At 31.7% G+C, this 17,893-nt stretch overlaps 1 protein-coding gene across 3 annotated transcripts in view; it reads left to right on the top strand.

The window, feature by feature from the left end:
• Positions 1–17,893, top strand: part of LOC143236991 (irregular chiasm C-roughest protein-like) — a 136,474-nt gene that overhangs the window by 7,548 nt on the left and 111,033 nt on the right. The window contains exon 2 of one of the 3 annotated variants that reach the window (XM_076475766.1): positions 14,559–14,608. The exons of the other annotated variants lie outside the window; for them this stretch is intronic. The gene's annotated coding sequence lies outside the window, so the exon portion shown is untranslated. The remainder of the gene's footprint in view (positions 1–14,558; positions 14,609–17,893) is intronic. 3 annotated transcript variants of the gene reach the window in all.

The raw sequence follows: 17,893 nt of genomic DNA, 5'->3' as shown, positions 1-17,893 counted from the left end.
CGTCAGTCAATTTCTAGTTACAATACAATAATTTACGGTAATCGGATAACCCAGCACTGGATGGTGGATGGTAACACATAACCAACAAATGATGTATTATATATTACACATTAAGTTCTACAATAATATTATAATAATTAATAAAATATATGCGATGCATTACTTATGTAATAATTTGCCAAAAGTTTAGCAAGCTTTTTTTTTTAAATTAACAATAGTTCATGAGCGATAAATGTTAAAAAATGTGGTTTGTTTTGTTTTGAATTTCACTCAAAGCTACACAAGGGCTATCTGCGCTCGCCTTCAGAATTTAGATATAAAAGATTAGAGGGAAGGCAGCTAGTTATCACCACCCAGTGTCAACACTTTAGGATACTCTTTTACCAAAGAATAATGGGATTGACCATTGTATCATAACGAGCTCTCAGCTGAAAGGACGAGCATATATGGCGGAATTCGAACCCGCGACCTTCATATTGCGAGTCGAGCGCCCTAACCAGCTGTTGATACCTGACCCTTAAAAATGTGGAAATACGTACTTGTACTGCTAGGCCAAACGTTGCTAATACAAACTTAGATGTATCTAGAATAATAAGTTTGGAAACATAGATGCATGAAATATGAATAAATACAGTACAATTATTGCTAAATAAGTAATCCAAAGTTTAATAGATTGTTTGAAATTGAGTACACAGGAACATAATGGGCTGTCTATGCTCTGCCCAACACAGGTATCGAAACCCAATTTCTCGCGATATGAGTCTGCAGATATACCACAGTGACACTGGGTGACCCATATTTTAATGATAAATACATAGGTAATATACTTATCTGTTTCAAAACTCCAGACTTGTTTATCTTAAATTTACTTGGTAAAAATATTTTTATTCTAATATTATTTCCTATTTCTTATATCCGTCTTCTTTGATTCTTACATCTCCGAAAGGTACTTGTAACGTAATGAAAGCTAAACGCTAAGCCCAATTTTAAGAAATTTACTCCACGCTTTTAAATTAGATAACGTTTAACGAAACATAAGTTTCAGATGTCTAAGTTTAGTTTGTACAATCTGCTCGGTATGAATTCCAGTGCAACTTTCCGAGGTTTCTCTCAATTCATACTTCTTCGTATTAATGGCAGGATGTCTACACAGCAGATCTTTTTCCAAAATTGTATGACAACATTTTGTGAGTTGAAAAATGGAAACGTTATATTATTTCTTCAACTTCAAAATCCATCATACACAACACGACAGTTCCCTTCAGTGTGTCCTCAGGAATCAAGATTTTCAAAAATCTTACCATTATTTATAATAAGATATCGACCTTGTAGCCAGGCTTGTACGCACAGTGTCTACTTCAGTTACTGTGAAACGACTATGACCTCGCTCTAGAAAACAACACAGAACAGGGTCGATCAAGTGTAATCCCTAATGGAGAATCGTTGAAATACATAACTTTAGTAAATTTAAAGATTAATGCATGTTTACGAGATTTTACATCCGATTCATAAGGAGTTCCCTAAATGTACGTTGAAATCATGCATACAATTTGGAAAAATATCCTGAGTATAATTTGTTTGGAATTTAAGCATAAAGCTACACAGTGGGCGATATGTGTTCTACTCAAAACGGGTATCAAAACCAGTTTCTCGCGCAGTAAGTACGTAGACATGCCACTCTGCCACTGGGGCTATTATAATATAGACGAAGGTTATTTACAAGTCATGGAAGGATACAATTTGTTAAATTATAAAATCGTCACAGCAAGACTTCACTATTCTTTCATAAGTACGTTTACTGAAAGCTTTGCTTTAAATGAAAGGAAGGCCAAGCGCGTAAGGCGTGCGACTCGTAATCGGAGGGTCGCGGGTTCGCGCCCGCGTCGCGCTAAACATGCTCGCCCTCCCAGCCGTAGGGGTGTTATAATGTGACGGTCAATCCCACTATTCGTTGGTAAAAGAGTAGCCTAAGAGTTGGCGGTGGGTGGTGATGACTAGCTGCCTTCCCTCTAGTCTTACACTGCTAAATTAGGGACGGCTAGTACAGATAGCCCTCGAGTAGCTTTGTGCGAAATTCCAAAACAAACAAATTAAGTGAAAGTAATTTTAAAAATATCCATAAAACATATCATTATTATAAAGCTTATTAATCTAACCATGCGTAGCCGGAAGTTAATAATGTCTTAACATTTAAATCTTTCGATTTTGTTTAATTGTTGGTAAAAGTTACCAAGTAAAGAAAGAAACTTTAAAAAATCACTTGTCTAGAGTATAGTAGAAATATCAATTTTATTCATTCCACAGTTTCAAAGACGTAGTGCGGTCGATTACCGAAAAACGTATATTTTACTTTTAGGGAAGAAATATGTTTCGAAAGTATTTTTGTAAGCAAAGGTGCGCTTTAAACCATTTTAGTGTACAATCTACCTTTTTTTTTACTTAAATCCTGAGGATAAAAGAAAACGAATGTACTCAAAGCTTGTTACAATATTTTATATTCGTTTCAATCCATTTCTAGAAACAGTTTTTTTTCCTATTTACTGAAACTCCTCTTCTGTATCGATCGTTTGTTTTCTTTATGCAAACACACTACTTTTACTCTCTCTATGTTGATGAAATTAAATATTTTGAGATTGTGCTGGCATAAATCCAAAACAAATTATACTTTATAACGAGTGTTCTTATAACTCACCACATTTAGTATTTATTAAAATAACTTTTTCCCTCTTGAAAGGTTAAAAGTATATGTTATATCAAAATAAAAACTAAAAGTTATTCAAGTCAGCTCAGCCTCCAACGTCATGTAGTATGTTAATCTCTTTTTCACTCTGGTCTATTGCTTTAATTACACATTTATCTCCATAAGAAAATGTAATTTATATCTGCAGCTTCGATTCAGACAATTTAATCCCACATAATATATCATTAAGTTTAAAAATTGAAATTTATTATGTTAAACTGTTGTTTTTCTATTGTAGTTAAGCACAAAGCTGCACAATGGGCTGTTTGTGCTCTATCTACAAACATTCCGCTGTGCCACTAGGGGAGGTTACGTTACGCAACAACTTGTGAGTGCCTTTAGTGATAGGCATACCAACCGTTGTGTGTTTGTGTGTTGTTTTTTTTTTAGAGCAAAGCCACATCGGGCTATCTGCTCAGCCCACCGAGGAGAATCAAACCCCTGATTTTAGTGTTGTAAATCCGGAGACATACCGCTGTACTAGCGGGGGGCTCCAACCGTTGTTAGATATATTTTTATTTCAAATTAGTTTCTCGTCATCAAGAACTTGTTGGCGCGTTATTCAGAATCCCTCTTTATGCAATATTTGTCGTTAATTGACATCTTTATAATCTAGGATAGAAAACAAATCATGGCTACAACAGGGAAAATAAGAAAATTAACTTAAAAGTAGCATAATACTGTACATATTGAAAGGAATATAAAAATAATGAAAAGTTAAAATTCAAAAGTAATCAACCAGCTTCTAATTATTTAAACAATAAAATAACATCTTGTTGATTACAGAGGGCTGAGCACGTTATATTATAACAATTGTGGAGCCTCAAAATTCGGTTACTCTTTATTTGATAACCATTCATCTTGAAAATAACTCAAGAGTGTAGTTTCTATTACAAAACTCTTCGTAGTAAGATTTTCATGTCCAACTCATACCACTACATGCTGTGATCTTTCCGTAATCTGTCCAGTTTATAGGACGACGGCTTCTCGTTGCCCGTTTCTAGAGTTCATTCACACAGAAATTTAGAAACACTGCGTCCAACAACTTATTCATTATGTTTCTATATGAAATAACAATAATACATAGTTCATCATCAAACAGTTTGAGTTACGTGAAAGTTGAATCCGAGGTATAAGTAGAGCGCTTATTTGGTGAACCTATGCTACAGTGACCTCATTTTCGCATAAAGCCGATATTCATGTATTGTATAAAGGGTCCAGAAGAGTGAACTAATAGTAAATACAGCTGGCCTCGACTATAATATTTACTACAATGATAGCTAACTTGCCCCTAGCTTAGTACATAACAATTGTCTTAAATTCCTTTGAAAATGTTGCAAAACGTGTTGTGTACCACTTTTAGAAGGAAAACAAACGTACTGCTACATTTCTCCTGCTAGGTACTTTTCTCACAATTTATATTCCTTTCCTAGATGTGTCATGGAAGCAACTTCTGTACACATGTTTTATGTCAGAAAAGACAGAGATATTTCTTGATTATCTTGCATACTATTTCTTAAGTTTGTGAACAATATTTGTCAGTTGTGTTCATAGATTCCCACCTATTACATTTGGTTAACACTTGTTACAGATCTCGTTTTTTGGGAATATCCTTATACCTCAGTATGATCCATTTTACATTACTTCCAATACTATTAAGTTCCAGGGACTTCCCCATCTTAGACGTTCTAAAGCCCCAATTTTAACACTACGATATAAGTGTAAGGATATTTTGCATCAGCAAAAGGTGCTACATACCCTTCAAAAAGCGATCAATGTTTGGTGGCTGGTATAACACTAATTGCAAACACCAGCCAAAATGTAGTTCTGATACATGTTGCTCAAATGCGAATTCATATCAGCTGTTGTTCTAAAGCGACTTACTAATTTGCATATTTAAAATAGTTTTATATAACGCATTCAACTCTCTTTAAAGCAACGAGCAACGTACTAGACAAAATATCATCTAGAAAAACACATTTCAAACAGAAAAATTTTGAAAACTTTCTTTTGTCGACTTCGTTTTAAGATCAAGTAAAGAGAAGTCGCTATTATCTCAACACATTTGTTACAGTTTCTTGGCATTTTACATAAATGGATAAAATACGCTTGTTTTATAATGCAATGTGAAATTGAGAAGTGGAAATACTAATCAAAACAAACATGCTTATTCTATAGAAAATATTTAACATAATAATCTGCTATGGCGTTATCCAACACTAGAAATGCTGTCACTAACATATATAATTACAAAAAAAAACAACTTAACACAGACAGTTGTTACATGCATGGCTCTGACACGTTCTGATTGTAATGACAAAAACTCATTATTTTTTACGGAATTTGTTGAATAGAGGGTGTTAAATATCTCCTGTCTTTATAGTTTGTATTTTTAAATAAAAACTGAACATATTTTGAACCTTAAAGGTTCAGAAGAATTTTCTTTTTTTTTTTTTAATTTCGCGCAAAGCTACTCAAGGGCTATCTGCGTTAGCCGTCCCTAATTTAGCAGTGTAAGGCTAGAGGGAAGGCATCTAGTCATCACCACCCACCGCCAACTCTTGGGCTCCTCTTTTACCAACGAATAGTGGAATTGACCGTCACATTATAACGCCACCACGGCTGGGAGAGCGAGCATATTTAGTGCGAACGGGATTTGAATCAGCAACCCTCGGATTACGAGTCGAACGCCTTAACACGCTTCGCCATGTCGGGCCGGTTCAAAAGAAAGGAATCGAAATTAGTAAATTTAATACAATAGTACTTTTTCTTGAAACAGACACTATTCCTATTAATAAAATATCGAATTATACTCTTGAATATTTTTATAATATCTCGTTACGTTAACACTGGATTTGAAAATAAAATTTAGTGAGATTAAAGGTGTCAACAATATTTATACAATATAAAATTATCACGATAGAACACCTCTAACTTCATTTTACATTGTAACGTATAACTAAAATTTATGTATTACACCAGTATACCCTTGTAAAAAGTTTCATGTAAGAAAGTTAAAAATGCATTCATTATTCAAAATAAAAACATCTGCTTTACAATATAGCAGAATAATCTAAACTATTATATATATTATTCTTATCCTAATGCTTCAAATAAAAAATACTTCTTAATGGTTATTTTGATATTGTCAAATTAAACTACAGTAAAGGGTAAATTCGACTATGATATGTCGATATTTATAAATTATTGTTACCTAAGTGATTTTTAGTCCTTTAATCTTATCAAAATATGTCAATAAGATCTTAGGTTCTGGAATGCAAAGAAATGAAGATTAAAAACACTTAGTAATAGTGGAATGAAAATATGTAGAAAACAAACAAAGCACTTGACCCTGCTTATGTTGTTCTACCATTTAAAAATCTTGAAAGTGAAGTAATCGTACCATGAACGGTTTATAATAATTTTTCATAGTTTTTTTATTCCTCCAAGTGAAATATATCATCAAGTAAAATCATCACCTAGGGAGAGTTTTTTTTTTTTTTTTACTTTGCAGTGGAAAATAAACATTTTAGAATGGAATTATTTTAAATATCATCCACGCACACTCTAGTTGTAATTATTGAATAAGTTGACGTACTTGTATTGTACTGTTATTTTTTTTTTCAAGTACAATCACTGGTCCTCAGTCTGATTGAATATTTTTTGGAATGAAATTAAATGTCGCTTTTCCGATACAATATAATATTTAAACATGTATATACATATATACATGGTTTACATTTTTTTTTATTTCAGTGGTTGTGTTTTTGCTTTAACTACCCCTTTAATTAAAACCAAAAATATTCATTGTTGTTCAAGGAAATTCGGCGATAAACAAATCATATTCTTTGACTATTAAACAATTTGAAGATCATTTCCCTTTCATTAAAAATAATTCCTGGTAATTCAGGTGTAAGGCTATACCAGCCATTTTTGTTTTAACTACTTTCCTTAGTACAGTCTAACGACCATGTAGTTAATTATTCCAATTATGGCTTTAGTAGGTTATATAAATAAAAGTATTAAAGTATCAAACTACCATAAGCCCTTTTATGTACTTCATACACATTTTTCTTTTATAAAAAAGCTTTGATGCGACGTGCAAGAATTTCTCTTACACTGTCTGTTTGCCTGTTTGTTTGTTTTTTCTCAAAGTGCACGTATAATCGTCCTTAATTTTTTTTTTTCTGATAGGTTAGTCAGCGGCACCCACCACCATCTCTTGAGGCAACTTTCTTCTGACTATAAAATCAGATTTCACAGTACCACTTACAATGAATTACTCAAAGGGCCCAAAATACGAAGTGTATTTTTGCGACAATGGGATGTTAATCAGGAATTCTTAAACATTTATTAAGGCAGGCTAACCACTTGATCTACTACACGTTTCTTTTAAACCACAAATTTATTATATGAAAATACACTGAATATACACCATTTCTTCAAAGTGTCACAAAATATTCTTCTTTTTTCCTGAAGTATTATGTAGTGACATGATAGCAAAATCTTGTTAAATGCGTAAATTTCTTTAAACTATGATAACGTCAGACTATATGACTCTTATTAAAACGGTGTTACAGATGTAACAGTCTGCTATTTCTATTTTACGCAAGCTAAATATCAATAACACAATAATATCAATAATAAAACATCAAATTTTAAAATAATTTAATGCTTGAATGTAATACTTATTTAAAAAGACACAACATAATATTATCGTGTAGGATACGTTCATTTAAAACACGCCTTATTTTCACATTTAATTTTAATGTTTTACTATCTGTCGACGTTTAAATACTTACAACGTTAAAATTCATTTTTAACCGCTACTATTGATTAAAAACTTTTATTTCGTGTATAAAAATTATTGTTACTCTGATTACTGAACACACATATGAAAAAAGCAGCATCAGGTACAAAATGGTTTATATTTCAGTGTTATACTTTTATATTTTATATTATATCTGCTTTTATATCGTTTTACCATGGAAATATGATAATGTAATAAATATATATATAATGTGATGACAGCTGATGTGCTGCTAACATTACACACAACATACTTCAAAATTTCTGACCCGAACGTCAACGGACAAGAGTTGGCGGTGGGACTGGCCTACACTTGATAACACCCTTCCCGGCTGACATAGAGAGCATATTTGGTGTAACGGGGATTCGAACCCGCGACCCTCATATTTGATATACACTGCAGATATTATAGTATTTTGTTTTCCTGTGATTCTAAAAGAATGATTGATCAGAATATTGTATGTATTTTTGTTATTACAAAAGGAATTATAGGGTATTTAAAGAACAAACACAGATATACATACGAAACAAATGCAACACAAAAGGAGCTTTAAATTGTTGTACCCTGAATAGACTTGTACATGCTGTTCTTCTTGTGAAAAAAACAACACAGAAAACACAATAACACATTTTGCGTATTATCAACAAGTACCATAATAATAATATTAACTTTATTACTGCTGTTTACACCTAGCTCGGAATTATTAATATGATCAAATACTTCTGAGAAATAGACTTAAGCTGAAAGACACATTATGCTCAGATTCCAACAATTTCAAATTTTGTTTGGGGAATTGGACTAAACACAAGAACTAAAATTTCCAACGTTAAAATAAGTGTTATATTTGGTATGTTTAATAACTGAATACCTGCTATTGTGTTTTGTTTCTGTGGAATTAAGCACAATGTTATATAATGGACTATCAATGCTCTGCCGACCACAGTTATCTGAAGCAAGTTTTTAGCTTTGGTGAGTCCGCAGACGTACCGCTATACCACTGAGAGTTGTTACTATGCATAGATAAATAATTCTTTTAAATATTTTTTTCCAATTTACTATGCATAGATAAATAATTTTTTTAAATATTTTTTTTCCAATTTACTATGCATATTATAACATTATTTGTATTCACGGTATTTTTCTTACATATTCTTAAAATAAAATTTCATTTATAGATTGATAAGTATCCATATTTAACATCAGATAAATAACGTAGAATTTCTAATATGAGATTGAGATTGCGAACAATAATTAATTTCTTCCTAAGATAAATATAGTATCAGTTATGTTTATCTCAAGAAAACAAATTTTATGTGATTCACATTTATTTCGTTTAAATAACTTTTAAAACTTTTTAACAATATTTAAAAAAAAATTCATAAATTAGATACTGCTATTACCCTGTCCTATTTTGTATATCTCGGCCTGACATGGCCGAGCGCGATAAGGCATGCGCTCGGAATCTGAGGGTCGCGGGTTCGCATCCGAGTCGCGCTAAACATGCTCGCCCTCCTAGCCGTGGGGGCGTTATAATGTGACGGTCAATCCCACTTTTCGTTGGTAAAAGAGTAGCCCAAGAGTTGGCGGTGGGTGGTGATGACTAGCTGCCTTCCCTCTAGTCTTACACTACTAAATTAGAAACGGCTAGCACAGATAGCCCTCGAGTAGCTTTGTGCGAATTTCAAAACAAACAAACAATTTTGTATATCTCATAATAATAATTTCTTAAGCAAATAATGTTTCATAAGAAACACTATATTGAGGACACTGAATGTGCTCCTCAAGTAAAGACTTATATTTAAACAAAATAAATCAGTTTAATGAAACAGAAAACAAACACTTGAAGTTTATCCTGGTGAAATAACGGCTCGATATGGCCAGGTGGTTAAGGCACTCGACTCGTAATTCGAGGGTCGTGGGTTTCGAATCCGCATCGCACCAAACATGCGCTCCCCTTCAGCCGTGGGGACGTTATAATAAGACGGTCAATCGCACTTTTCGTTGGTAAAAGAGTAGCCCAAGAGTTGGCGGTGGGTGGTGATGACGAGATCCCTTCCCTCTAGTTTAACACTACTAAATTAAGAACGACTAACTAGATAGCCCTCGTGTAGCTTTGCGCGAAATTTAAAACATATCAATCGTGAAATAACACCCGTTTTATAGCACTAGCTTAATTTACTTACACCTGTCAATCTGTATGTCATCAGTTTCTACTCGAAAAAACTCATCTAAATATTCGTACTTCATAGCTTCTGAAGCAGTGAGAATAACATTCAAGTTCCCGTGAGAAATAACCTCACATTTTACTTCTTTAATTTCATTTTATGACTTGCATTTTATGTTTGTAAAATTAATTGTATATTTTTACATAATTTTGTCCTAATTTATAAAAAAAAGCTATAAATATAAATCACAAGTTGATGAATAATTTACTTGATTTCAAACTATAAATTAATTTCATCAAATATGTTTCAGACAACGCAAACAAATGAAAGTGAAATAAGAAACGTGTTAAACTATATGATAAATATTTAAGAGTAAGTATGTTTATGTACATATATATATAGATATATATAAAAGCACAAGAGTGAAACACAACTTAGAACGGTGAAACAACCATCAAACCTTTTCTATACGTAGACTTTGCCCTTTCTACTCCTTTTAAAAAGATCTTACATTTAGAGTGTCAACTCAACAGCTTAGATATTGCCCTTTTAGCCTAGAACTTCCAGTACATTACTTGTAAATATTAGTGGAGAATGAACATGTTTTGATACACAATACATCGCACATAATTTGGGTTGTAAAGGCATATGCTACTCAGATTTACCTACATTTAAGCTTAAGAATATGGTTGGACTCTAGGAGGAAAACATTAAAGCAATTAAAACACACCAAAATATTTTCTATAACTAATAGGAAGTCATCGTCATTGACGCACGTTCATTCAATTGAAATAGAAGTACAAATACATTGGATAATTTAACTAAGAAATATATATTGAAATATTAGAACAATTATTTAATTTATACAATGAGTGTGTGTTTTCTTATAGTAAAGCCATAACGGGCTATCTGCTGAGTCCACTGAAAGGAATCAAACTCCTGATTTTAGCGTTGTAAGTTTTTAGACTTACCGCTGTACAACCAGGGAACTTGTACAATGATAAATTATGCTTCTTTTATTAACAGAATGAACATACATAGTGAATTTTAAGACTCATCTATCCAACATCTGATTTTATTAAACATATAGTTTGACCTACATAACGTTACGTTAAATTACTCTTATTTTTAAATTGAATTTTAAAACGCAGAACAACAACAAAACAGACAATACATGTAGATTAACAATAACGCGTTTTGAGAGAGAAAGAAATAGGAACTGTGTAATGGGCTGTAATATGATACAGCTGTGGTGAGACTCCCACGAGATCTGTATGTTTAATTGTCGTTTCCCTATACATATTTAATATCCCGTATACCATTCCACTGGTCTCTCAAACATAACTTGTAGAAGCGAAAGTCTAAAGTCTAAGAGTTAAAATTCAGAAAATTCTGACTTTTGACATCTGTGGTTAAGGTCACGTAAAAAAGGTTCGTGTTGTAAATAATCCTGGCCGTATCAGCGAGTGAATGGCTGTAGGAAAACTGATTGCATAAGCGTGTGGGAGTTAGTTCGTCAATTATCGAATCTAGGTCATGATTTTTGTTGCTTGCATGCAATTTCAATGAATCACATTGAAAGGATAAATTCTTATTTTGCATGTACAGTTGTAATAAAGAATAAATAAAAATTAGAGGTAAGATACCTGATATTTTGAAAAATAAAATACACAAATACAGAAAAGTTTTATGTTAGTTATATTCATCTCATTTTCAAGCGTTTGCAAAATTTAAATATGTTCTTTAAAAAAGCTGCCACTTTCAAAATAAAGTGTTTAGATTCAGACATATATTTAGCAAAAAACTACAAGGAAAGTGTCATTTTAATAATACATCTGAGAGCAGTTTTCCATTTATTAAACAGATTAGAGTTTTATCTTTTTATGTCTTAGCAAAATTGTATATAAAGTAGATTTTCATACTTTTACATTTAAAACACCGAAGAAAAGAATGTTTAGGTGTTCCTCATAAACTGTTTACATTTTTTAAAAAACTTCAGCTATACAAAGGTCTGTGTGTGCTCTCCCTACCAGGAGTATCGAAACTCGGTTTATTGCTGTATAAGACCGCAAAAAATATTGCTGTGCTGCTGACACAGACTTTATTAGTTTGAGAGGGCTCGCGCCTTGATATTAGATGAAGTGTTTTGAGACATCTGGGTCAAATGTTCTCTGTGCCACAGAGGAGGCTTTGGATTGAAAATCCTTTAAGAAATATGAGTTCCCATAATAAGTCTCACAATTTGAACTAGAGAGTGAAATCTATAAAAAACAACAAAAACTACGTGAATTTAGCTACACGTTCTTTAGAAAATATTTAACCCTGTATTTTACCGATACACAGCAGATCAGTCAAAATAAGAAGTGGTACACATAATCTCAAACATCATGGAATCACCACAACAATTAACCATCGGTTTTTTAATGTCAACAGAGAGCGTATATTTTACAATCGTACAATTTACATTTATATAATATTACCACTAACTATATATGGTTTCAGGATCTTTCTTATAATTATCGCAACTAATAAAGTATGATAAATTAGTCACAGACATGACTTTATCAGTGCACATAAGAAACTGAGTGAAAAATGCTTATCTATGACATTTAGAAATACACCTTCTGGTCACATTACAATTATTATGAACTTGTGAACCTATTGTATTTCAAATTCTAATAAAATGTTTGTAGAATCTGTAATAAATAAATTTCTAGCTGTGGTAGAAAGCGTGTACACATTTGGCCTGTGAGTATCCTTCACCTTGTTTATTTTTGTTCAAGACATCAATGATGATTTTGGATTAAGAGGTTCTTTATCGCAATAATAACCTTCAATTATTACTTGAGATAAGATGTGATTTCGAAGCCAATTGTTATCTTAAAAACTTTGCTGTTTGAGTATTTCTGCATCCATGAAGAACATTGGAAATTCCTTTCTTTAAAATGTTCTTTCCTTGTCACTGTATCATTTAACAATCTCCATTAGTGAGTATTTCTATTCGGAAAGAATATTTTCGTACCTTCTTAGCTACAAGTACACTCAAGCAGCAGCGCATTATCGAACAACTAGAAATTATTTATGATTCAATCATTTTATGCCACTTTTTTCGGTCCAAATGAGCGATTAACTGGAAAAGATAAATTATACAAAAGAGATTTCTTCCTCCTTCTACGATGTAAGAAATTTGTAGACATTTGGTTTTACATTTTATACATACTTAATAAAATAAACTACCACATTTTGTAAATTTTGAATGGTTTACTCGGCATTTATAAAAATCACACTAATGACACACATTATAGTAAGTCTACAGATTAAAATATTGATATTGCTCATTTTACACAGAAGTTCGTATAATAAATAAACTGTCCAGTCTTAAATTGAATAATAACATGGAGTATAATGTTATCCAGCATAAAGTTTGTTAATTATGAAGTCAGAGAAAGTATAAATAAGCGACATATTACTTTAAGTAAAAGTAGGAAAGGTGTTACTTAACCCTCGTAGCATTGCATGATGAATTGGTAAATGTGACCTAACAGCTCAGTCGTTTTAAGCAAATAAATGAACAATAGTAAAGTATATCTTGTACAATAGGAATGTTTGCTTAGTCGTGGATAACTTAGCTTAGTATACGTTTTTCCATAAACTCTTAGAATTATGCTTACTCATTTCAGTACAATGTTATAGCACAACCTATCCATATTCTTTCCACCAAGTTATGTAATTCATCGGTAAAATGTCTACTTGTTATCACTTCATCAGTAGAAGATCTACTTATTATGTACTTCATCAGTGAAAGGTCGACTTAATGTATTTTTCATAAATAAAACATCTGTTGAAATCAGATTTTAGTGTTGTAGGTCCGTAAACGTAACGCTGACTCAATGCGGACGAATAAAGATTATTTAGAAGCAAATAAAATACCTGGAACACTCTTTCAAATAACAAAGCTAAAACAGAGGCATCTTTATTACAAATATGCCACGCTTCGTCGGAAGCTTTTCTATGGGTGCATAATAAATGCTGATGTACAGTGCCAATTATTAAAACCTATAATTATTATTTTTGTCACCTAAGTGATAGATCAAATGTCTTCCTTCATTGTTTTTGTTGGTTTGAACTGTTGTAAATCTCCCATTTCTTATTGAATTAAAAAAAAGATAACTCTCTGTTTGTAAATTGTTTTCCAAATTATGTCTATAGAGTTTGTAAGGTTCATAGATCTGTATCTATTAGTTTTATCCGCTTTTATTCTTTCTTGATTTGTTGTAAAATTGGCTTGCATCCAAGAAAATGATATATATTATGTTTTGGAAGATAAATCAAAACGATTGCTAAATGGTGTTGGAATAAGACTGATTTCTCTTAGACTTTGCCCAGTTAATTATTTTTATGGTGTCTGCGTGAAATAATGTTTCATTAACTATTATATATTTTGATCTATAACACCCTATTGTGTGATGTTTCGGCACGAAGGTGTTTGTTTTAAAAGGAAATTTTCATATACCTTTCGTTAAGTGTTTTGAAAGTATTTCGAATGTGTGTTTTAAACTTGTGTGATTTTTAAAGAAGTTTCAAGAACACGCCTGTGTAGTTGTTTGTAGTCTAGGAACAGAAATATTTCATCTCATTTTAATAAAATATAATTTAATGTGAGAATACTAAATTAGTCCCATTAAATTTCGATTTATTTTAAACTTATTGAGAATATCCTACCATGTGGTAAGAAGTAACCGGTTCTTATGTTTTTAGCAATATATATATATATATATATATATATATACATATGATTATAACATAATATTTTCAATTATATTTCTATTTTCTGGTGAGTCAGCGAAAAGTTTACGGACTCACAACTCTAAAATCCGGGTTTGAATTCTTACGGTAAGCATTGTTTGGGGGTAAAATTATAATTTTAATTTATTTCAGCAAACTCTAGCAGCACATTTGCAGTTGTGTTTTTGTTTTGTTTGTTCGGAAACAAACTTACGATTAATGTGTTATAAATAATTTTAAAGTAAAAATATGTTTTTCGTTTTATTATGTTTTGTTCTAATCAGTTGGGCATGACTAACTTTTTGGGAACCACTAAACTGTATGCTGCTCAATAACAGTGGATTGTGTTATCGTAGGTGTTTTTGATTATTAAGAAACATTACGAAATACCAAGAGATATTTAGTGTTATCAACTCATTACAACGTTATATTTCTTTGGATTATTTATTCTTCAGTTTGTTCTTCTGTTGTGAAAACTTAACAAAGGAAACTGTATCATCTTAAGGATACCGATAACATTGTTTATGCTTCATGCAGTGTTAAAGAAGTTTCATACAATAACATCATGATCATTATTAGACTGATCATCTTGGATTACCTAAATGATTAAAGCAGAGGACATAACTAGTTTCTAGACGTGAAAAGTTCATTAAAATATTCCACTCTTCTCAACTGTGAAAACCTTTATAACAAAAGAAAAGATAATCAATGTTACCTGTACATTATTCTTGCCTATGGTTATTTATTTTTTGACCTTTACGACTCTTACCAAAAACATTAAAGTATTTCAACATATAATGTCTGTTATTTATTGTTTTACTCACTGGAATTAATTATTTTATAGTGAGAAATGTTACAAGATCAATAACAGCTAATCCATTGGCGAATTAGGTCCTTAGGAGACTTGGAACATCTAAGCGTATTGTCACTGTTAGAGAAATTGTTTTCTGCGTTAACTTGTAATTATAATATTCAGCATAAATTTATCACAATATACCATCAGTTGAGAGAAAAATAAGACTTTGAAATGTGTTCATAGATCCATATCACATTCGTAATGACGAGAAACCCACTTGATGTAAAAACGTATCTCAAGACGGCTGGTATGGGTATTAGAACTTTTACTAAAATAAAATAGAGAACAACATTTCGACCTTCTTAGGTTATCTTCTGGTTAACCTTGAGATTCATATCATAATTCTTTGGTTAAACATCTTAGCCTGTAACAATTTGATTTATATTAGGTTTCTCAAGAAAGCACGGAGGAAAAACTTGTATTTCTAAAGTATGTCAGATATATTTTGTTTCCCATAGATACTCTGATAACACCTCTCAATATTAGTATGAAATAAAAGATACAACAATATAAAAATATTAGAAGAAGATATAAAACATCCTGCACAAACCTTAGCAATGCACTGAATAAAGCACATGCTAAACAAAAGTGTAGTTGTGACACTATACAGAGAGAGAAATGTATGTTACTGTAATTTAGTTTCAAAAAGTTATCAGTGTGTTAAACTGAGACCCATACTTCGAATGATCTTCAACTTAAATTCAGTCATATGATACTTAACTTCTTAATGAAATTTATATTAAAACTAGGTCACAATCTATTTGTGTTTAAGGTCTATGAATGATGTAAGGGAACTTCACACTGTTTTGTGAAGATTACAATCATCTATCTGAAGAAATAATAAGAATGATTAACTTAATCTAATGAAACTCAGAAATTTGATATTTTGAACGCCTGTCATTAGAATACTGTAGTTTTGTCAATGACGAAAGTTTCACTGTATATATAACCAATTATTATACTTGTAGATTTTCAACACGAATTATTGATCATGTAAATGGTGGCTGGTAAATGAGGAATCAGGCCAATCCTTATCATATCCATATACTTGAAATTTAAAAGTAATATATATATATATATATATATAAATATATATATGTATAAAACTGGATTAAGGATAATCTTTTTTTTTTCAGTGAGTGTGAGAATAACATAATATTACCCATTTAGTTTTCTTTATTTGATTAACTACACCAAAACACTAATATTGGAATAATAGTTTACTAAAAAGATTACTGTAGGACTGTGTTGTTTATTTTTGCACACGGATACGTTAGCAGTTTATGTGGCTCTCGCATTTGCTTACGCACGTGTGAATACTTGTCTTTGGTTGTACTATATTAATATATGTAAATGTTGGTTGTTTTATATTATAAAATGTGAAGTGCTTTATCTTGGTAAGAAACAGTAGTAGTAATTTCGTTGTTCTGTCATGATATATGGATAATGTTTTGAGCATGACGAATAAGCAAATGCTGTTGTTATAATTTCCATATTTTTATTTGTTAGTAAACGTTTTGATGATGGCTATGTGGTAAAAAGTTTAATTCTGATATTGACCAATTGAAATAGATTCCTGCATAAGATAGAGACTATTTTTGAAGAGTTGAGCAAAGTCATTTCTTCAGTAACTATGCTTTGCTGCTTATATTGAAGAAGATGCCATGAGAAATATAAAGGACTATGTTAATGATTTTTGGTGTTTGGGCACATGTTAAACTCTGCCACCTTGGCCTAGTATTTTCATTTATAAGAAAAGCATGCTCAAAATTTAAAACGTAGAAATGTGTGAACATGTATGTAATTTCTTAGCATAGTCTATGTAGACATGGTTTTCTACAACAAAATTAATACCACAACAGTATAGATCTGGTTTTAATTCATAATCAAGTGAGCAATATACTGTTCCATTGGCTTTGTATCATACTATTAACGTTTTGTACCTGGGTTTTCCAAGAGCTCTGCCCTGTTATTCACTCTCACACCCAGAATACCTAATTTAGGTAGGCTAAAAGATGTGATCAGACATTGACGTATTTAAAAATTTAATTTTGACAAGATTTTATCAGTAGTAGAATTAAAGAGTTATCACATTCGCAGGACCAAGGGGAACGTGCAATAATTTACACTTTGTAGACGTCGATGGCTATTGAATGCAGATACTATTAGAAAAGAGGAAAAGAAATTCCTTGTAACTTAGGAATAATGGCTGAAAGTTCACCGTTTATATGAATGATGCAACACTAAAATGTCATATGAGCTTTATAAATTGGGAAAGTAACTTCATTCTGCATCACAACATTGTAATAGTAGGGCAGAAATGAATAAAAACCCTATAACCTGCTCGCTTTAGAAAAGTGAACCTTTCTCTGCAGAAGCAAATTGTATTTTGTTATACTACATCCACAAATCTTTATTTTCCAGAATGGAAGTCTTCCTAAAAATTATTTAAGTGCTAAGAAAATACTTATGTAGGAACCTCAGCTTGAAGTCATACTGGGTGTATTCATGATGTCTGCCACAATTTTTCCATCTTA

The sequence above is a fragment of the Tachypleus tridentatus genome, chromosome 13 (assembly GCF_004210375.1).
Source record: "Tachypleus tridentatus isolate NWPU-2018 chromosome 13, ASM421037v1, whole genome shotgun sequence".
Classification (NCBI taxonomy): Eukaryota; Metazoa; Arthropoda; class Merostomata; order Xiphosura; family Limulidae; genus Tachypleus; species Tachypleus tridentatus.
The sequence above is the reverse complement of the archived record's forward strand: the minus strand, read 5'-3'. Positions and strand labels throughout refer to the sequence as shown.